Source organism: Drosophila santomea, chromosome 3L, assembly GCF_016746245.2.
Source record: "Drosophila santomea strain STO CAGO 1482 chromosome 3L, Prin_Dsan_1.1, whole genome shotgun sequence".
Lineage (NCBI taxonomy): Eukaryota > Metazoa > Arthropoda > Insecta > Diptera > Drosophilidae > Drosophila > Drosophila santomea.
The window spans coordinates 20,525,599-20,548,446 of NC_053018.2; the positions used below are offsets into that span (position 1 = coordinate 20,525,599).

At 39.3% G+C, this 22,848-nt stretch overlaps 1 protein-coding gene across 1 annotated transcript in view; it reads left to right on the forward strand.

The window, feature by feature from the left end:
• The window catches only part of LOC120449428 (prolactin-releasing peptide receptor), a 31,700-nt gene extending 25,852 nt beyond the window's left edge, over positions 1-5,848 (forward strand). Inside the window, exon 3 of the mRNA XM_039631890.1 lies at positions 3,747-5,848. The gene's annotated coding sequence lies outside the window, so the exon portion shown is untranslated. The remainder of the gene's footprint in view (positions 1-3,746) is intronic.
• The last annotated feature ends 17,000 nt before the right edge of the window (positions 5,849-22,848 follow it).

Sequence of the window (22,848 nt, forward strand, 5' to 3'; positions counted from 1 at the left end):
TGACGACAGTAAATATTTGCACGATGACTGTCCACACACTCTGGTCTGAAAAGCCTTGGAATCCTTTTTTCGGGTACAGATTTTCCGCCCACTTTCGGTGGGAGGGGGGAAGAAGCTGCTCTTTTTCCGGCCCACTTTCGCAATGTAAATCTATTTTAATGTATGCAGCAATTAAAAATACATCAGTTTACTTTCGGACGCCTTTGACAGCATCCACTTCCTGGGCCTTCGTCCTTCGTCCTGTCATTTAATGCGCCATTTTGGGCTCATTAAATTTCATAGCGTTAAATGTTCCCATGTTCCATGCATACATTGAGTAATTTTTTGTACAATTTTTTGTAATATTAAAGCCTCCATCCCATTCTCTCGGCATAACTTAAACACCAAGTGAAAGAATTCCGGAGCCGGGATGCCTGAACTCAGCCATTAAACGGTGATGTCAGTGCGACACCTTCATTTACATAAGGACCAACACGTGTCGGCGACTGTCATTGAACTGTCATCCGATCCCGTTCCGAGTCCTTTGCCCATTTCCTCCGATTCCCCCGTCGTTTCCGCCTCCACCTCGCTCACTTCCTGTTTTGCCTAATTACGCCCTGTGGAAAATTCATTAAATGCCCGACACCCCAATCAGCAGTCTGTCTACATTACTCGTCTAAATTTAGTCCACATCGCAATTCATTAAAAAGAACATCCTTCACGGCGAGCTGTTCAGCCGAGGTCCTTGGAATCCGTGTAGTTGTCTGGCTGTGGGGCCTCTGGCATCCACTCCACCAACTCAACATATGTTCTGAGGACCACAGAGTTTGTTTGCGTCGCCTCCTAATTGCGGCCAACTTAAAATCCACTAAAGTCATGAGCGCTCCTAAAGGACAATTGCATGTGGATGGCATTTAAGGATATGAGCAATCCAAGTTACAAGTACTGTGGTTTACTGACCAAATCGGAACAGAAAAAGGATGCGCTACTAACATAAATTAAAATAAGAGTGAAGTGTATTTATTAAATAAATGATCAGCTTTTTACCCATAATTATAATGAACTCAGCTTATGCAATAAGTCTCCCACACTTTAATTGCCGAACACTAAAAATCACCATGCAATCGATTTTCTACTGCACTGGAAAAAAGGAAAAAGGAAAAGGTGAAAGAAAAAAGTGATGAGTTCAAGCAACTAAAGTCCATCAAAGTTAAACATTTTCTGCACTTGCACTTCCTTGTTCGATATTGATTTTTTTATTGCCTTGTTTTGCTAAACATTTTATTGCCATTTCTTATTTGTTTTCCTGAAAGAACTTTTAGAAACTAGGCTACGAAACACAGCACGAAAAACCCATCTTCAGACCAATAAGAACAATTGCAAAGCAATAAAAGAAACTTTTGTTTTTGGGGACACATTTCGGGAGCATTGGCAATGGAAACAAGCGCAAAAGTACAATCATTAAAATTAATTACACAAGCATTAATGTGCCGCTGGCAATTAGGGTCCAAAACCGACAGAGGTGAATTTTGGCCTGCCAGAGATTCTACAATTTCCACCCACTTCCTGCCAAGGACTCCGATTGGCAGACCGCAGCCAAGTAATTTCACGCACCCCAGACACCGCCAGAAAAAACCCATTTAGTTATTATCATCTGTTTCTTGTTCAATATATTAGAAATTATATCTGAGAACAAATTATTAAGGATTCAATTAAAATTCCATACAGTTTTTTTTCCTGGCAGAAGTATTGTTTTTAAAAATAGCAATTATAATACAAGAGCTTGCCCTAAATCCTCCCAGTGCATAAAAGACCACAGTACACACACAATCACAGTCGACAATAATGAATACTTAATAAGGCGGCGTTCAAGGTGGTCGGACTTTCAGTTCCAGCTGAGGACAAACAAAGGCCAAAGACCATGGCTAAGGCTGCGGGCGAAGTTTACCTTTGTTTGGTCCACCTGTCCACCTCCAGCTGCCATCCATGGGTCCTCCTCCTGGTCCTGGTCCTGGTCCTGATTCTTGTTCGCTGTGCTCCTTTCGCCCTCTTTGTTATTTTTCCCCTTGTTAGGCGGCAAATTTTATTTCAATTATCAACACCCAAGCGAACGGCATTTACCATTCAAGTTGATTTAATTTGTCAGCAGCAACGCGTCGGTTGAGCACGAAAGCCAGATGCGAATTTCTGTGCACTTTTACTTTCTCTTCGGACTAAACAATTTGAGTACCAGCTGAACGCTTTACATACATAGAAAAACATTTGTTCGATGTGAATTCAAAGTCATTTATGGTATAAAGCATTCCGGGCTGGTTGAAAGGAATTCATTACTGTGACTGATGGCAATATTTATACCCGTTCCTCGTTGAGTTACTCGTAAAGTATGTCTCTGAAAGCTGTGTGCTTAATCTCGACGTTCATACGGACAGACAGACGAACATATCCAGCTGGACTCCGCTATTGATGCTGATCAAGAACATATATACTTTATATTTTAATATGCCTGTTACATACTTTTCAACAAAACTATTATGCCAAACATGCCAAATTCCCATTTTAAATTAATGACACTTCCCAGAACGAAACATTCGTCGAATTTCTATCGAAACACAAATTGAAATTGTGGGTGGGTAGTCGACCGCAGCTTGGACATTATTTTTTGTGGAACTTTACTCAGAATTGATATTGCAGTTTTAATTAAAATTTACAATAATGGTCGTTAGCTGAAATCAAAAGCCAATTTATTAAGTATGCTTGGTAAAAGACCACAAGTTAAACAAATAAACATAGCATGCTTTTCTCTGAATATTGTCAAGCAAAAGCAGTGATTGTATAAATTTCATTTGAATGGAATTTAAATTCAGAATACATGCAAACAGAGAGATACACTATAATTGAATTGCTTAAACGATAAAGACGGGATTAAGTTCACCCGATATACCAACCACAACACGACTTCGCTGCGTATACGTAATGTAAACGTATATTATTCTGCAGAGAAAAATGGGAAAAAAGCGAAGGGGCGTTAGCTGTCTCTTATGCAACAAGTGGTTAATGCTAATTAGGACTTTCCGGGTGAGGACGAACAAGGACATTTCGATGACGACAACAGGAGGACGCCGATGTGATGGCGATGTCGACAAGGACAGGCAAACAATAACGAAAGCGGAGTCTGGGTCTCAAATATTCACTACCGCCTGCAATCCGATGCTCCTTTAATTAAGCAGACTACTGGAGCCTGATGATGGGTATTCAGGCATATGGCCATTAAATTATTTCAATACAGGCAATATTCTGTTTATTTTCTGGAGTAACTTCAGCCCGAAGGTATGGTTTAAAAATTGCGATTCGGATTTAATGTTTATATAATACGTATCCTGACAACGAAACAGTTTGTACATGTAATGCCTACTGTTTTTGTCATTAAAACGAAATACTCTCTGTGAGCCTTGAATTTTCCTATTGGGCTCATTGAAAGGCGATTTGCGATTTGTAGACGCAAGATGGCAAACAAATTGGCATAAGCTGCTTGCAAGTGAAGAGGTATTACGACGTTATTGGGGATTTTGGTAGACGTGGGTGACATGTGCATATCACAAAGTGGGCGGGTTATTTTTGCCCAATGAATGTGTGGGGTATTAATAAATCATTAAACTAAGAATTCCCTGTAAAAATAGCAAATTTCACACAAGTACATATTTGTGTCAGTCAATCAATATGCCAGCTCCGAAACCAATCTAAACTCCATTTCTCTTTGTGTTTTTCAGATTTTCGAAACGCATTTCTAAGCAACCGACGTGGACGGACTCTTATTGAATTGTGCTAGTAATTCACGCCAAAATAATGCAGGGAAATGCCAGCTGGATTTCGGAAGTCCTTTTGTAAACCGCACTCAACATGGATGGACAGAAAAATGCTGATAAATGGCAAATCAAGTGACAACGATGCCGAAAGGGAGGTTGTCTAGCAATTGGCTGAAACAGCTACACAAGTCATTGATATAAGATGTGTGTACATATAGTATATACATATATATATATATATATATTTTATGGCTGGAGTTGTCTGTGAGTGGGTGTATTAATGGAGTGTGCCGAGGGCAGAACTGCCGCTTTATACTGCTATTTTTTGCCGAATTTTGCGCCGCCATTCAAGCCGCGACAATTGCTGGGCCATTTCGCATATTTACAATGCCTCGCAGGGTGATTCCAACCGCTCCCCGAAGAACAGTTTGCCTTTGTCGCTTTCAATTTGTACCTACCAACTGTCAGACTTTTGTCGTTTTGGTTTGGCTTTCGCCAGTCACACGGAATTAAATTTCGAGCGAGCTCTTTTATCCCCAATTGTGTGGAAATATGTCAGCTGCAACTCGTTTTTCTGGGCTCCTCATCCGCAGAACAGAGGAACAATAATTTACCCGACTTCGAAATGCAAACATTCCCACGGCCGATGGAGCACTATAAGGCAAAAAAGCTGAAACGCGTAAGCTGACGTTGATGAGATTTGCACCAGGTCGTTGAATTTGCGAGTCACGGAAACCAAAGTAAGGCTAACCATTTTTTTGGGCACGGTTCAATACTTGTTGAGTCGTTTTGCACATGTACCATGTCAATCGTTGGATTTTCCCCATATGTATGTTCCGAACAATCTTGCGTTATTTTTCCCACCTTTCTCTTAAATTCCGGCGAGGTGCTATCCCCATATATAGAGCACCAGGAGTGACACAGTAACTTTAACTGCTGGCAGTCTAGCGAAAAATACAGTTGTATCACGAAATATTTCGTAGCAAATAAAATGTGTCAGGTCAAAGACAGCCATTCACTTATTTATAAGCTGCTCGACATGCTTGTAAAGTATTTCAGAGCATAGGTAAAATTAAAAGAATTATAGTATTTATTTATGTATAGGTATTAAAATGTAAGAATATCGACTAAGCGCATCTAATGCTAGAGTAAAAGGGAGTATGAAAATAAGTTGTCAAAAATATGGAGATACTAAACCAAAAGTACGCAAAGTTGTGCTGACCATGAGCCCCGCTTTTGAAAGTTTAAGTCTGGCTTTCAAAAACAAGTCACATGATTGGGTGTACTTTTGGTTTTTCCCGTTTTGATCACATATTTCTACTGCGTATACGTAATTATAGTTAATGTTAGTCGGCGTTTAAATGAACAAAGTTAACTGATAAGATTTTTCGGAATACTCAATGATTGTTCGATAAACAAAAGTTAATTTAAGCTGGCATTCAAGCACGAAAGGGTCTCATGAAAGTAATAAGAGTTTTCTATAAAAACCGATAATGTAAACGAAATTTGATGAGTTATTAGCTACAATTTAATGTTGGCTGTTGTATCAATGTATTATGAACGAATAGGAGAAGTCATGGAAACTTGTAATGGCATTTTAATAGATAAAGAAAGCGTTATTAAATCCATAGGCCTAAGAAAATATTAGAAATATTTGAAACAAGATCATACAGCTTAGTATTAACTAAAAGTGAAACTCAACTTAAGATAGTACCTAAGTCATTTTAAAATGCGTTTTAAGCTAGGAAGGGAAAGCATTTAAATTATTTGATGTGAGTACGAATATCTTAAGCTAAATGTTGTTAATTCAACACCCACTAGTTAAGGGTTGTGTTTGTAGAGCGTAAATGTTAAACAGGAAAAAGTACACAATTGGAAACGAAATTAAATTGATCAATATGAAACTTTAAACAATATGGAAGCTTCACTAAAATCGCATGTTAAAGAAACATTTATGTAATATAAAGGAGACACAGCTGAGTATTAATCTTAAAGTAAAAACTATACTTGTAGCCGAAAAAGATGTTTTAAAATACGGATTACCGACACACAAATAAATAATGGATGTTGAAGCACTTGGAGTGCCTGTTTAAATGAATGTGGGTCTGAATTGCATCTTTAAGTATTTCCATAATAAACTAATCCCAGAGGAATGTGGAATGTGGACGGTTCCATCTTCTCAGCATGTGACAAAGTTGAATGTACTGCTGGCGTGCTTTGATCAAATAAACAAACAAATGACAAACTGGGAGAAATGTGCAGACAGGCGATTTGTCACTAGGTAATTTATGTACCCAGTTGAGCGACGGGGAAGGAAGGTAATACCCTCAACTGGGTCAACAGGACTAGGAAGGACTTACATGAATCGCACCCCGCAGGTCAGTGCATCAAGGACGACAAGGTGTGTTCCTGGGCTTCGATTAAAATGCTGGCATGCGAAAAGTTTGACGACGAAGTTCATAACCGGATCGAACAATGCAAAAACTTTGATCCGCCTCAAATGAAAGTTATGCCCTTGCAAGTTATTTCCAATATCCTTGCGAATGCCTATTGAACAGGCTTGGATTCCTATGTCACTGCTTAAAGATCTGTAACTTACTTATATGGGCACCTAGTGGGTAGCGAGGACCACAGCCAGTGGCTAAGTAGGTAATTGTTTATCAATTAGAGCACTTTGCTAGGAAGCCTTTAAATTGGTAACACAATAATTCACCATGAGTGATAATTCAAAAAGCAAAACTCATTGACAGCCATTTAGGCTTTAATTTTCATTAAGCCCCGAGCTTGCGCATTTATTGCGCAATTATCAACTGAAAGGTCCTTTGATTTTGATGATTACTGTTTGGCATTTGTACTTAAAGCCCTGGTTAACCAATATTACCATGGCAACACGATAATTTCGCAAATATGGCAATTGGTTGGCCGGTAGCCAATTGAAATTATGATAAATCAAGGGCTGATGGACGACATTTTAGTCGAACGATGCCCAGTCAATGGGCAATCTGGTTTACACAGCTAACCTAATTATTCGCCATGACGCCATGTTTAAGGAGTGTGTGTTAAATTATAATAAATGAATTTAGCATGTGCATTCAAATTCATATTATTATCATGTTAGATAACCCGCTTTGAACTGAACGTCGCGCAAGTTCGATTTGGATTTTGGCCAGACACACTCCGCATTGGCTTCTTATATTTTTCTCATATCTCTAACGAGGACCCATTTCAAAATGGCTTTTAAGGAAGAAAACTAATAAACTGTCCCGAGCAGAGCACTTCATCAAGCCGGAGGCCCCTGTCAAGTTGTGCTTACCTGGCCTGAAATTTAATCGTTACGAATGTGCGGTCGTAAGTCATAGTCCTGCGACTCTGAGTCCAAGGATCCCCGGGCAGCGGCATTGAGTTAAGTGACATTATGTGGCTACCCAGAAGAATGAACACACAAATGTATATGGCCTATGAAGAAAGTATATTTTCTTGAGTTCATATTTGCTCTCCTGTTCAGTGGTAATTTAAATAAATCCCTCTGAGGGTAATGTTTCCTCTTACTGAAGTGTGTGCAAATCAAGTATAAGCTATTATCTTAGAGCCACTACAAAATCACCAAACGAACCAAGCTAACAGCTCATAAAAGTATTTCCATTCGACTGCACAGAATATGCATGCATTTATAGTTTGTCAAATGGAAAGGCCTTTTAAAGGATTTAATTTCACACCACATTTAAATGGAATTTAAACGACAATCTTTGGGAAACTAGTTTTCGAAAACCCTCTTATCTGGCCCTATGCCAGCATTCCAGCCACATAAATTGTCATTTTGCTACATACCTGCGATAGCGAATAAAAAACAGCATATCTCTTGTTTGCTGTTCCCTGGTTTCGAGTTGGTGTTTTTTGTTTTTTGTGATGGTCAAGTCCTGGAAACAATTTTTGTGGCTCTGGCCACTGGCAAGCAAAAGTTATTTGTTGTGGGTTTCTTTTCCACTCTTTCTCACTGCAATAAAATTGTTGTGCGTCATGAATTATATGGAACTAAACGTTGAGCGGGGGAAAGCATAACGAAAAGCAGAACGATAAAGCAAATGAGACGTCAGCCGAGAGTAGTTTACAAATTGCTGTTTTATGGCAAAATGAGTATGATGGAGTAGACAACTAGTTAGCCGTCACAAGGAGGACAACTACTGAACAGGCTTAAATGGAGTCCTTAAAATGCTGAAGTGGCGAAGAGAGCGCAACTTAAAACGGAGTCCCTCGGGTGCGAAAAGTTGAATAGAGTGTAACCAGAAAGCAAATAAATTCAATTAAAATTGAACGACACTCTGACACATGTAAGCAGGAGCTTCTATCCTCGTCTAGGCAAAGAGGTCCTGGAAACCACTTTACCAACACATTCCGACCTCGGAAAACAACGGGAGCAACACGCAGAGCCCCGAAAGTTTCCTTTGTCTGTGTCTGTGGGTTTTTCCAAAACTTTCGGCGTGAAATGTGTCAATCAAAAGCAGCAGCTCAAAACAACAGAACTTGCGCCAAGTCAAGCAGTCAAGTTCGGCGCCTTCATCTCGGAACGAAACATAAGCAAGGAAATTTAAGAAAAGTTACGGGTTGGATAAATTTGGAAGTTTCCCGATTAATTATTAAAAACGAAAAGAGGGTATGGGCAATGGCATTATGATCTTGTTTATAATAATTAATTTCTGACTATAATCCTATTATCTCTAATTCTGTCTCTGTTCCTTTTAAAGCGATCATTACTAACTTTTTGACACAAAATTTAATCTTACTAATTACTATATATTTTCCTCGTTTCTCTACTGTATTCCTACATCGCGTCTATCTTCTTACTATCTTTAATATAATTTAGAATAAATTTAAAATTTTTAAATAGCTTTTTGCTAATTTATATAAATCGGAACGATTATATTAGTTTTTCCCTTTTCCGTAAGTCCTTCAACTTAATTCCTACTGTCAATAGTCCTTTTCAAGTGTTTTTCCTGACCGGCACTGTCCAAATCAAAGTTGTCTAGCGGACACAAGGAAACGATTTTTAAAGTACCAATTTAGATGCATATCCATTATACCCATATGCAAACCAAGGACATGCGTGGAAAACAGCATTTCATTAAAAGTAGAAAGAATTTCTGCTGCAGGCAATGCTGGTAATAAGTAGCTAAAGTAGTTACAAAGTAATTCAGTTGAATTTTCATGTGCAGCGAACTTTCAAGCCAATTGCCGACGCCTTGAGGAAATGTAACTGCCTTACAAGGATGGCTGGAAACCCGTAATGAAATTGTCTCCGGCACGGTTTGCAAAACACTCGCCCAACAAATGGCAAATTAAGTTTGGAAAATGGTTTCCACTTACGGACATGGCAGGTTGTCCCTACTGCCACGGCTACTACTCCCATTGCTTTTCCTGTTACCAAACAGTAGGGAAAGTGGGGAAAGTCAGCCAAATAGCTGACAAGTGCATGCCAGTCAAGCCCGTTGACTGCTCAGATTTAGCCGACCCAGGGCTCGGAATCGGGATCTGTTTGTCCGGGCTGAGTCCCAGTACCCAGTACCGTGTTTGGTTCTGGCATTCCCAAATGGCTTTCAAACTAGTTAAACTGGCAGATTCAGCCACCAGTCTGCCCTTTTAAACGTCGCAATGGAGGGCCCAGAATGCCACTGTGTGTGCTGCCCTGAAAAATGTGCAAAAAACTTCTGCCGCGATTGAATTAAATACTTTGACTTCCTGATTCCTCTTTTGGGTTGCTAACGCATCTTCTTCATTTAGGTATCTATTGTGCATAGATAGTATAATATACTAACGGAAATATGAACATCCGTGGGCCTCTCTTTTCGCAGACAATTAACTAATAGTTTATGGCCCCTTCTTAAGCCACAGAGAAGTTACATACTTTCTAATGCCTAAACGGCGAAATGCATTAGCAAATTAAATAGGGAGCAAGTGGAAAAAGTTTGCAGAAGTGCAAGGACAACATAATAACTTTTACTCTAGAAAAATAACTCTTGATCAGGCTTGAGCCATTTTTAGTTACCCTGTAATTTGGTGAACCGAATTAAATTAGATTAAATGTGTGCCGGCCAAGTTATTCTTCAAATTTGTATTATATTTTAGAATAAAAGAATATTTGTCAATACTTTTTAAAGCAACTAATGTATTTTTAGATAACATAAAATATGTCATTTGATATCATGACAATATTACAAAAGTTCCTGAACGGACGCCCGCCGAGAGTATTGACACAAAGTGCTCGCAGGAAGCGCATTCAGAAAAATCGCCAGGGAAAAATTCCCTTACGTGGAGTCCTTGCCCGAACCCACAGTTCCCACATCTCTCACATCTCGCCCAGATTCCCCATTTTGCTCTTTCCTGCTGCTGGACGACAGTTTGTTTACATTTGCAGTATCTAATGACTTTTGGCTGGAGGCTGCTGGCTCTGTGTCTGTGTCAAGGGAACAAAGAGTTCCAGCTCTTAAGTGCAATGCAATGACTGTCCCCAAAAGGGCGAGACAAACAGCACAAAAAACAGAAATGGTGAGCAACCCCTTTTTTTTTTGAAGCATATTAAAGTCCATAGTTCTTTTATTTAGAGTTGCATTTCGACAAAAATATACACTCTATTATGTATTTTTTCTTTATATATTTCAATGCTCCATGAGTAAACTTATCTCCATGTATAATGTATCAACTCCAATAACTTATATCTTACAGTATTCGTGATATTTGTATTATATATAAATGATCCTATAAAAAACCCCTGTGCTTTACGATTAATGGGTATTTGAAGAACTGGCAGTATGAGTCTGTATATGTGGTGGTTGGCCAGTATGAACTTGGCCAGCAGTTGGCACCCATACTTGACGTTTTGGCCGTGCCAAAAGCTGTGTACATAGCCAAACAGGAGAGAGACAGGCGAACAGGAAGGAGCGATGGACAGAGAGAGAGCGACCAACACATACATAAGTAATTGCATTTTTGCCGCATAAAACACTTCCGGTTCATTAAACTGGCTGGCTCGAGGCGACAGGCAATGGTGTTCTGGAAAATGCACATGCATAAACATTTGGACCAGTTCTAATGACCCTATACTCCACTGACTTCCTGATTTGCCTTCTATTTGTGCAGCTCTCGCCCAGGATAATTAAAAAGTAATGTTTAAATGTTTGACCGTGAGAAAACTAATAATATTTGAATATGGAATATCAAGCAATTCATACTTTTCCTACAGATAAATACTTCAAATAGTAATTCGAAATTAAAATGGACAGATACTTGTAATACGTTACTTGAACTCAATTGTACCCTCTGCAATGCTTATATTATTTCTACAGCATTAAATCCTTTGAGAAAGATAAATATTTGCATAGACACTTGGAAACAATGCGAAGGACTTAGCCGGAAGTCGACGGCGACTGCGACTTCGACTGCGACGGAAAGTTGTATACCTAACTAACTTTGGATAGTTTGTGCTGGCAGCTACGCACAGTAAGCAGAAGAAACTTAGATAAACAGCTTCCTAAATTGTATAAACTGCTGGGTAATTAGTAAAACTCAATCCTAGAAACTTTGGCTCTCCCTTTTTGCATTCCAAGCAGACTGAGCATGAGAGGCGAATGTTGAATCATTTTTCCGCCGACTAACTTTGCAGTTTCAGACTCAACATCTGAGCTTTGATGGTGCCCATTTTTCCAACGCCAAGTGCTCGTTGCCATATGGAAATTTAAGCGATTTGTTTAACACGAACATATGTTAAATGTTGATTTTTCATTTGCCATTGCCCAGGATGTGCAAAGGACATGCTGAGGGATGAAAATCCGAGCGAAATGCGGTGAGCAGGACAATGGAAAAGGCAGTGGCGACAGCGAAACCAGAGAAATGGCAGAACAAGCAAATCAAATGAAACCCTTCATCAAGTGCAAAACATTTTTGGGTGCGACGAGTGTCACAAAAGGAAGACATTGCCAAAAAAAGAGCTGATTTGATAAACGGACGAAAAACGTGCAGAGGATTTTCCTTGTTTGCCTGTGTATGTGCAGCAGCTAACTTGGTTACCGGTTTTACAACTACAACGAGGGAAAAGGCTAAAAACAAATCCCCACTGCCATTGATTTCCGCCCATCCATCTACATTCACATTTGCGGGTTCTGCGGTCGCTGTTTTCCATTTTTTGTTCTGCTTCCAGTCTGTGAATCCCCCACAAAAAAAAAGCAATGGCTAAGCATAAGGCCAGAAGACATCTGGGCTAATCTTAAAGCTGGAAGAGCCCATCTCCTGACCTGTTGATGACTTTAACTCGGGAATTCCTCAGGGTGCTCCGTGCTGCCTTCCACCTTCAGTTGCTCAATCAAGCAAGTTGTCTATATTGAGTATGCTTCATTGGCTTTGACCGATTCACTTTGAATTCAAAAAGCAACCTGTCAAGTCAGGTGAAATAATAGACAGCACTGAACTTTTCAATACGTCGACTAAGAGGAATAGCAGTGAGGAAAATATTCACCAATAACAAAATAATATATTTCTGATTTTTATTAAAGTTAATATACTTAGCATAGGATTCACATAAAATCACATATATTTCTATTATCTGCTATCAGAAAAGCAATTTGTACCTATGTATGTTATTTAATCATTCGTACAGCTTGTTTTGGTTACTATTTGCTTTACCAATTAGACAAATAAGCCACCAAATATAAATTATAATTCACTGCATTAAATTGCTTTCCTCGAACGATGCTGTATAGAAAGTACAGGTCCGTCCGTTTTCCTCTGGCTTTACTCATGAACTAACTCTAATGAACACGGACAGCAGTGGGTAAGTGCGAAAAGGGCAATGGTCAATGGCAGTTTCTGATATTGATTGCATTTTGCACTTGCGGGCACTGGCTGTCACTACGGATGTTTGGCTCCAGATGATTGAGAACCGTGACACTTTCCGCCCCGAAAAAGAAAAGTGGTCGTAGCGAAAATGTAATTCCCGGGAAATAAAGTAAAGTTTAGTGGCAAGTCAGATGACGAACAATTCAAGACAAGGCAGACTACGTTCACATCTAAGCGAGTAAACTGGTTCATGGAGCAGATTACGCATACGCCGAGTAAACATATTAATTATACGCCCTCGAAATTGGCTGGCTGTAAATTGTGCGGAAATTCCAGGGCAGACAATAAATCAAAATTTTTATTTACGATTGCCGTCTATAGGAAAGCCGTTAGCGAAAGGCTGGCCCACATCGCCATCTCGTTTTCAATATGCGTGTTCCCTTCTGCAATATTCATAAGCGTCCTGGCTGTTTGTGTTTGAGTTTTTGCTCTTGGCTGATGGGTGGGTGTGGTGGCTGGGCTGCTGACTCCGGGTTTCTGGGTGGGTGCGAGTGCGAGTGCGAATGCGAGTCCCCACCCGCATGTGGCACAAGCAAATATTTATATTTGTTCAAAATGTGATGGTGCTAGTGGTTTCACTGGTGTTGTCGTGGCCTTCGCATTTCTGTGCCGCTGTCATTGTTGTTGCTCCTGCGGATGCCTCTTGTTTTGCGGCTTGTGCTGCGGCAAATAACAAAACTACTGCCGCCAGCTTCAGACTTTATGATACCTAAGTAAATGTTTTCCAAATTATGTAAACGGGTATAAGATTTTGACGGAGGGAGTTACGTAACATAAGCAAATGCCATGGAAACATCGTCACAGGAACTTTAAAAATCAGGAAAACAAAAAATACAACAATTTAATGTACAAACTAGCATAAATGCTTGTATAGATGCTCTCTACACTATATTTCAGCGATACATTAAAGGTTTTTATTTTGAATCAGGAGCATCTGTTATAAATTAGACAGACGGTAAATTTGTATAAAATATTATATTCATTAGAGTTTTCAATTAACGATATTTTTGTTCAACTATATTTAAGACCATCATATACCCGAATCTCCGTTTGGCTACCGTGTGAAAAAACATTGTGTCATAAAATGCATAAATTACAAATTCAATTTCGCAAAAGACGATGACCGCATTTTAAAAACATTTTTCCCTGCTAGAGCAGCAATAAAAAAGTGGCATTGCGAACAGCTGAATTGAGCTGCTTAAATAGTGGAAATTTAATTGAGATTAAAAAGCACTGCGACAAACTAATTAAACTCAAGAAATTAAAGCGAAAACATCCTTACATACATTGAGGTGAAAATGAGGCTGGGGAACTGATTACCTGTCAAAATGAAATTAACACCCCATTGCACATACCGGAATTCGATTAAAATTCCGATGATGTGAATTTCAAATACCATCGAGCGGCCGAAGGGCACTGTTTCAGTAATGTCCTAAATTTATGTGCTCCTGAATTAAGTAGTCCAACTCAATGGGGGCTTTACATGTCACCACAAACCCCCATCGACCATCTGACACATGTGGCCAAGTTAAAAATATTATACATGTATATGTATATGCCTTTACCCAAACGGAAAGCCAAGTGCAAAGTTATTCAATACTGGCGACTGTTAATGCACTCGCCATTTACAATTTCTGTTTTGTATAAATATTATTCGGAGGAAGGCCGACAGTCTGTAATGGACATCGGCTCTTGACCCGCTCCACAGCCTGTCACCTTTGACCCGAACTTCCTCCCTTCCGTTACTTCGTTTTACGCTTCAATAATTTATATTTCAATTTTCAAGATTGACATTTCAATGCACGAACTCCAACGCATTTGACATGAAATTGACTTGAGGAGAGTGAACAAATAAAAACGTTGCCTACTTCTTTGCGCATAATTACTTTGGGGATGTTAACCAGCCATTTTTTCTTCCTTCGAGAGATTCGTTCAATTTTGTTGAAACTTAAAACCAATTTGCTTGAGTTCCTCCCTTTTTGCCAAAAACTCTTGGCAGTTGCCAGCCTTTTTGTGCTAATTAAGCAAAGGGAAAGCAAAGTCGGGCCATATTTTTCTTAATAGGGCGAAGGCAAGTCCTTAAATAATAAAGTACAGAGCTCGACTGACGAATACCCATAAAAGGGAGTGTAAGGAATAATCTTTCACTTTGTTATTATACTTTAATTCCAGCTTTAATACGTTTTTAATATATATAAGTGTATATATCGACAGCGAAGGCATTTTCATTAAAGCACTCATGGCAGGATTAGGGATTACCTCATTCTCAAACATCGAAAGTGGAAAAGTTTGGCGAAACTTTCGGGACCGACATGGTTCAATACTTAGCACAACTTCCGGTTCGGTTTCATTTGAAGTTTGTTATGCTCAGTTTGGGCAGCTGCCCGAATGGAGAAGTAAATCAAAGCGATTACCATTTAACACTAGATCAGGGGCGAAAGGAGGCCCGACTTATTAATTACTTGAACAATGTTATTAGCCTCCTTTCTACAGAAATTGAAATGTACACAAATGAAAACGTAATTTTACCCATAATTAAAAAGCACCAAAACAGCACGCGAAGGAATAAGCCAGAGTTAAGCAATTGAGGAGAACAGGAGACAGACAGCCATAAAAGGGGTAAAAACAACGAAATAAAGCTGAAATGCTTCATTACAAACTTTTGACACAGTTTTTAATTAAAAATGTTTAATAGTTTTGTTGGCGACAGTTGACAGAAGCGGCCGCCATTCATAAAGACAAACTGACTGCTGAAAAAAAGCAGAAAACACATAGAGAACTTTTACCAAATACCCTTAAAAAAAGCTTTCTGAAAAATATGATATGAATTAATTAAGCATTTATTAGCCTGCTAAGCATAGTCATAATATTATTACTTTTTGCTTATCTAGGGTGCATAGTTGCATATATTGTAACATTTTTATGGCAATTAGTGTTCTACAGTAATTGAATTAAATCATATTTAAGCTAAGGCAAAAAACAATTACTTTGTATGTTGTCCGCAATCTACCAAAAAGCGCTGCTCCACTTTCCTTCGCCCATTAACGAGGACATCAACACGGAAGGGCGACAGGTGGGCAGCTAATAGTTTATTTTGCTGTCATGTATTTGCATGAGGAATGCACAAATAAATGCAAAAGGCGTTTGCGATATTTATGTGCACGCACGCAGATAAAAGTGACAGGGGAGTGCAGGACGAAATGTACCTGGCCATTAATGCATTCCGATTGCCGAGCAACCGGAAACGGAAACCGAAGGCAGGGGCTGCACACCATTTTGGCGCAAAGCTTCGCCGCCTGCCAACAAACACGTACTCAACCAGCAGCTACGTAGTACGTACCATTTGCAGCTTCCTCGATTTGGCCATAAAAACACCAGCGCCGCCAGCCAGCATCCTTAAGTGCAGCTTTGTCGTCCTGGGGATTGGGGAATGGGAAATGGGGAATGGGGAATGCGGTGGGTTGCAAGACATGGCTATATATCTAAATGGATTTCCTGGGCGACATCCACATCGCTTCTGCGTCGAGCGGTGACATTAATTGCATAAGTGCAATCAATGCCACTGCAGCTAAGAAAAATGTCATAAATGCATTTTAGACAGGCAACTTCAGCGGGGAATTGCCGGTGCCCTGTCGGAAAAACAGAATCGCAATGGAAATTTCCGTTTTGTCCGGAGCTGCAATTAAAGTTTACTATAAATTAAGTTTATTTTCTTCCGTTGAAAATTTCAGTAGCGATATGAATAATAATGTGAATTAAATGGATCCAAGAATAAGAATTCTCCCCAACCTCTTACTTTAAAAGACTGTTCACAACTAATCTTTATGGTCTGTGTCCTATCTCCTTGGCTTTGGTGCAAGTCAAAGGATTCCGCCTGCTCATCCGCAGCCGATGTAAGACCCTAATTTTCCCTCCCAATGACTTGGAAAGCCCTGCTCCGTTTGTACAATCATAATCGCTTGCTGTCACAACCGCAAAACCGAATCGAGAACTCAATTGCTTCACCTTCAAAAGCGTTCCCGCAACGTCTAACACTTGCCTTGTGTTCATATGTCCCGTACACGTGAAGTAATTAAAATTAAACGCCAACGAAAGCACATCACATTGTGCTTGGGGGAGAGATAATTACACTGGCGAAAGCATATTCACAAAATTCTATGAATGTAAACTGAAAGTTAAATAGATCCTTTTTTGTGGGTATTCAGTTCAATCGGTCATTCTCTTTCATTGGGAGCTTTAAAGTTCAATGAGGTGGTGGAAGTTTAAGGGATTTTATGTGTGACTGTTAAGATATACATTCGAGTATAAGCCCCTAACTTGCAGTTAAGTATACGAGTATGTGCCGAAATATACAAACTTAAATCGCACATTTTCCATGCTTCCTACTAATGGCCAAAAGGACGCAGTATCGTTAATTTTGTTGACAAATTTTCGGGCAGTGGCTCCTCGACACTCCTGGAAGGAGTACGACTCCAACTGATATCGCAGTAGTGTGTTTGCTGGTGTGGCAAACACCACATGAGCGTGGGGCTTTGTTGGCTGAGTCCTGGCTGTTTGTCATATACCGCTAATATTGCCGAGCCGTTGGCTGTGGCTTAACATTCAATATGGGCGGCAAATGGGATGTGGGTGGTGGGAGTTGGGTGTTTAGACGCCTGCAATCGTCAAGAGGCCTTGTCCGGATGGCAGCTTGCACTTAATTGCCAGGCGAACAAGAGCACAACATTTCAATATCGCCATAGACATCGAAATGTTGTTAAGCCATTGCATATTACATCGGGGCACACTTCATTCGAAGACTTTCCTCTACCAATTAGTGAGACAGGCTGGTGCACTCGGCATTCGGAACACGTGCCCCTTAATTGGCGTCTAATCCTCTAGAGCCATTATAAATGCAAATTTAAAGTGCTTATATGTGAATCCAGTCAGCTGCAATCAAAAATTCCTCAGGCACCTACAGCCTTATATATTTAAATATTGAGCAACTCCAGACATGAAGAACCTTTGTATATAAAAATCTGGTGGTAACTGGTAATTAAACTATCATTTGCGATTGCAAAGAAGTGCAGTATTTGTTACTATTTCATTTCCGTTTAGATACAAATTCATAAAATTTTTATACATTTAAAATCCCACATTTCTGAAATGTTTAGTATTTTCACCTAACTCTCTTGCAAGCTCGGATGCTTCAGAGCCTGATAATTGCACTTGTGTGGGCTGTTTGTTGTACTAAATTGTCTGTCATGTGGTTTTTGGATACTCACATTTCCCCCAAGAATCAAGGACTTCCATGCCCATATACATACGTATATATATATGTATATATAGCGGTCTGGCTTGCTTTATGGCATGGGACATGCGTCAATATTAAATTAAAGCGATAACAAATTGTAATTACGCAGCATGTGGCGCAGCGCGGAAAACACTTCCCGCTGTCCCCCAACTTTCGACCCGGTCGGTGGAGTGTGGGGCTAATGGAGTTTCGGCTGCGACCGCAGTGCGGCACATAAATATCCAAATTGACATAAATTAGTGGAGATTGAAAAAATTGCCGTGGAGTGCGCGGTACGGGACATGTGGCCATTGCCTTGCCTTGCCATAGCTATCGCCATCCTTTGTCTTTGTCTTTGTATTTGTCTTTGTCTTGGGCTTGTGGCCCTGGCCCATTGGAGTTGTGTAAAGATGTCGGACAGCATTAAATACCCGTACCCTTACGTTCGCACACGTCCTGTCCTTCGACCTGCGGCATAAATAAGGGGCCAAATAAGGTCAACCGATAAATTTCAATTTGATTGCCCCGAGGCACGTCACTTGGCTGCAAAGCACAACCAGTTGCTTCTGAATCATGGAATAGATTGGAGAACGGCTGAGTAAACCTGATCAGGACAACGTGAGCTTAAGCACTTTTTATCAAGGTTCGATGAAGGTAAGATTTAGCTGGACACATTGTACCAACTTCAAGTTTATTATATGTTACTTTACTTTCATACAAACTGTATCTTAGTTAGAGTCAATTTACAATTTACAGAACTAATACCTAAAATAACACAAGTCACATTTACAACCTATTCGGGTTATACTTCATTTTTGCCACCTAAGCCGTTTGATTTTCAGTTCGCAGATCCTAACATGTGCTGTGGATTTATGGCTTTACTTTGAAATGGGGTGTGTGCTCATGAGTTTTGTCAGCTATGCAAATGAGTCTGGAATCTGGAATTTTTAGTCTGAAATCTGGGTTCTGGGATCTGGACCCGGTTCTTGACAAGTCGCTTAAGGCGTATTTAAATTGCAAACAAATATTTGCCCTCTAAGTACTGTGTTTTGGATGGGGAACTGGTTTGGCCTGGCCGTCTAAGTGCTGATAACATTTTAACAAGCTCAAAATGTTTTCCAAGAATGAATGAAATATTTGCCAGCCAAAAGAACTTAAATTGAAAACGTCTTTGTTCAAAGTTGAAGGTTCCATGTGCCCACACCGCAAAATAACATATAAAAATGAAACATTGTCAACAAATCGAATTTCATTTCCGTCCTGCCATTTCCAAGGTGATTCCAATTATTATTGGCAGCTGGTAAGGACTTTTAAAGACCTTAGGACGGAAAAGGACATTAAAATGTGTGCCGAAGAGATTTTATACACAGGGTATCATAAATTGACAGATTTAAGGTTACGGGGATTTAAAACCGACTTAGATATTGAAGGAAACTTACCGACAATTTTTAATTATATTTATAATGTTCAAACTACTTTTTTTTCATAATTTAAAAAAACGTTGTTAAGGAGAAAAGCGATAGATAACTACAATTTGTCCGTTGTGTATCGATCTCGATGAGCGTGCGTTCATTATACAACCATCATTGGAAACTCCACCTGTTTCACGTTCCACGTTCATGGTAGAGGCACACTTTTCCCTCAATCACCCAGACTCCACTTTCTAGGAAATGACCAAATAATTTTTCCACGCTATACACCAACACCGTCTGTTGATTAAGCACCTTCGTGTGTGTATTTTGCATTTCGAATGATTGATTGCAATTTGATTTTAGTAACTGCAAATTGCTTTTTAGCCGTGGGAAGGGAGAGATTCAGAGCGACACAGGTTGGCAATCCAATCCCTATTCAAACAAATTTCCAAATCAAAATGAGGAAGCGGAATAGGTTCCCAAAAGGGCATATTTTTAGAAATATGGCTTGCTGCTGCTGACTGAGGCACCAATTCCAATTTGTGATTGTAAATATTTATGCGAATTTATGCGATGCTCAAACTATATAATAATCTGAAATAACAAGCTACCGCTGAAACATCGTTTTCATTATTAAACCCATTCATTATTATATCTCGTAGACTAAAAATGAGAAAAGTACGCAACAGGCAGATGGAAGTGTATATGACTCTATACTGTATATGCATTTTTGGTCAGGACCACTTCCTCCCGAGGTGATCTGTCCGTCCGTACATCCGTCCGTCCGTCCGTATGAACGCTGTGCTTTCGGAAACTATAAAAACTAGGAAGTTGAGCTTAGGCAGTAAGCTGTTAGTGATGCCTACGCTGTGCGAGGTTTTTTCCCCTTGGGGTGTTTGGTATAGCTTGTAAACTATTTGCTTCCTATAGAACCGAAACTGAATTACAATATTTCTATTACATTGAATAACGAATATGGACAATTAGGCTTTGTATCGCGTCATATATTTTGCGACTCCAGTTCTAGCTAACGAACTAATTACCCGAATATCGAAATTCCTCAGAATTCCTCTAGAAAAAAGACGAAGGACATTACCTGACCAAAACAATTTGTCAGCGAGATGACAACAAGAAAACAAAAGAATCACTCCCTAATGAAAAACATCACAACAGAGGAGTGAAGGATAACATAAAAGTAATATAACCCTTTTTATTCCACTCCGGTGTATGTGGGCCGTTTTTCAAGAGCCCAAGGCCTTTTTCTTACCGACAATTTCAATCCTCACAAATGACTTGAATTAAACTTGCTTTATTTCGGAGCTTGCCATAAAATTAATTGCGTCCTTGTCTTCCAATAAAAACTCTAAAAATCTCGTCATTAGCATGCCATGAAGCATTTGGCCGGCGAAAAATTACCAAAAACACAGTCGTGGTAAGGCTTATAAAAAGTTTGGAGAAGTAAATATTCACACAGTTTTTTCTAGAAAAAACAACGAACTTTGTCGTGACAAATTCAGTTTTCTCAGCGTTGACAACTTTGTCGTTCTGCATTTATAAGGGCAGTAAAATTCATTAAAAGTGTGTTATAAAGCATTTCACAAAAGTTTAGCAAATGGTTAAGCAAAAAGGAGACCTAAACAAACCTACACAAATCGAAAAAATAATATGCTGATGCAGCAGAAAAATAAGCCAACTGCTGGACAAGACATTACCGACAGGATACTGAAAGTTTTGCATACAACATCACAAAAGGATGGCAAATTTATTGATATTTTTTCTCCACCCCTAAAGCATCGAATTTGAATTTTATAGTCAATGCATTGGAAAAGGAAAATGACAAAGACAGCAATTGAACAATAAAGATACCCTTTGGAGCTCAATGACTCAGTCCTAGCAACTTGGCCCTTGTTCCTAAGGACCAAAAGGCAAATAGTACAGTACTTTGACACAGCCCCTCGTAAATTGCACTTTTTTGTTAAATTACAGGATACTCGACCGCCGAAGACATTTCTCAAGATCAACCAGCCCTTGCTATGAATATACATTTTCCACTAGTTGAAATATATTTGAATTGCTCTTATAATTTCCAAAACATGACTAATACCTCGATATTAAATAAACACTGATTTGAAAAGGTTATACATGGATTAAAACTAATGGTTGGCTTCACAATTTATAATTCGTTAACCTTTTAATAATTTTAAATACCTCTTAGCTTTAATAATGTTTTTTTTTGTCAACCATCCCACTGAAAGAGTTTTTCAAAGAATAAAAATAACAACTCACTCAAAGTGAACGCAATAAATTACAATGGGCGTCAGAAAAAGTGTTATAGAACATAATAAAAAATATCTGCAAAAAGGGATACATTTAATTAATTTAATGGACAGCCGATAAAAGTGGGCAGTTATAAATGTGCATTAAACTGTGAGCAGCACATAAAAGCAGTAAATAATAAATATATCACGGTTTTTGAACAACTATATTTACAATGTAAATTGAGTTTTCAGCCAGCGGCGCAGAGCTTCAACTTCAAATTTATATTTAAATTCTGGGTAAGCGACAAATCAGGAAATCCCCGGCTGGCTTAAAGTCCTCGGGCTAATCAGCTCGAAGAGTGTGAAATATCCCTGGCTGCGAATCATCCTGGCCTTCTCCGGCTGAACTCTTTTCGCATAAATCACGGCCGGGAATCTGTGCCCGAGGGGAATCCCCTTCGCCGGATACCCGCCGCAAGAAATGTCAAATTAATTTAGCAGGCCTCTAACTTTGGCCCAACCACTCGAGCCCGTCGCTTTTGCCTTTTTCAATCAAGGTAGACGCTGTGGCATCGTTTTGCATTTCCTGTCACGTTTTATGAATTGGCTGCGACACACAAACGATGTGATGTGCCGTTCTCAGAGAAAGTGGCTATGACCGAGCAAATACGGCACACTGAGAAAAACAATTGAAACGAAGCTTTCGAAGAAAATATATATTTTTGTTAATGAGTTGATATGGTTTTTTAAAAATTGCTGAAAGTAATTTACATATTTTAAGAAAATTATACTTTATTTTTATTATTATTTATTTATTTACATATATTTTTTTTATTTACATTTGATTTTTACATTTTAAAATTTGACAAAAGTAGGTTTTTTGGAGATTTATGATTATCAAATTTTAAAATATTTATTTCATTTAAATGTAAACCATCGCCTTTAATTAAGCAGCTCTATCCCATTTCAAGACTCCAATTCTTTGGCACCATCGAGGATTTCACGGCTATTTATGCCGTGTGCACACAATATCCAGCTGACTGGTGAAAACGTCGTCGGCATTCGGCATAGATAACGCGCCGGCGGGCTTAAATGGCTTTCGCTTGGCTTTCGCTCCAAGACAGAAATGTAAAGAGTCCTTGCTGGGCCACGGTGGCGGATGCGTAACGACAAACACGCATAAATTACTCAATTAGTAGGCGGGATGCGATGCGATGCGATGCTATGTGATGCGGGGCAGG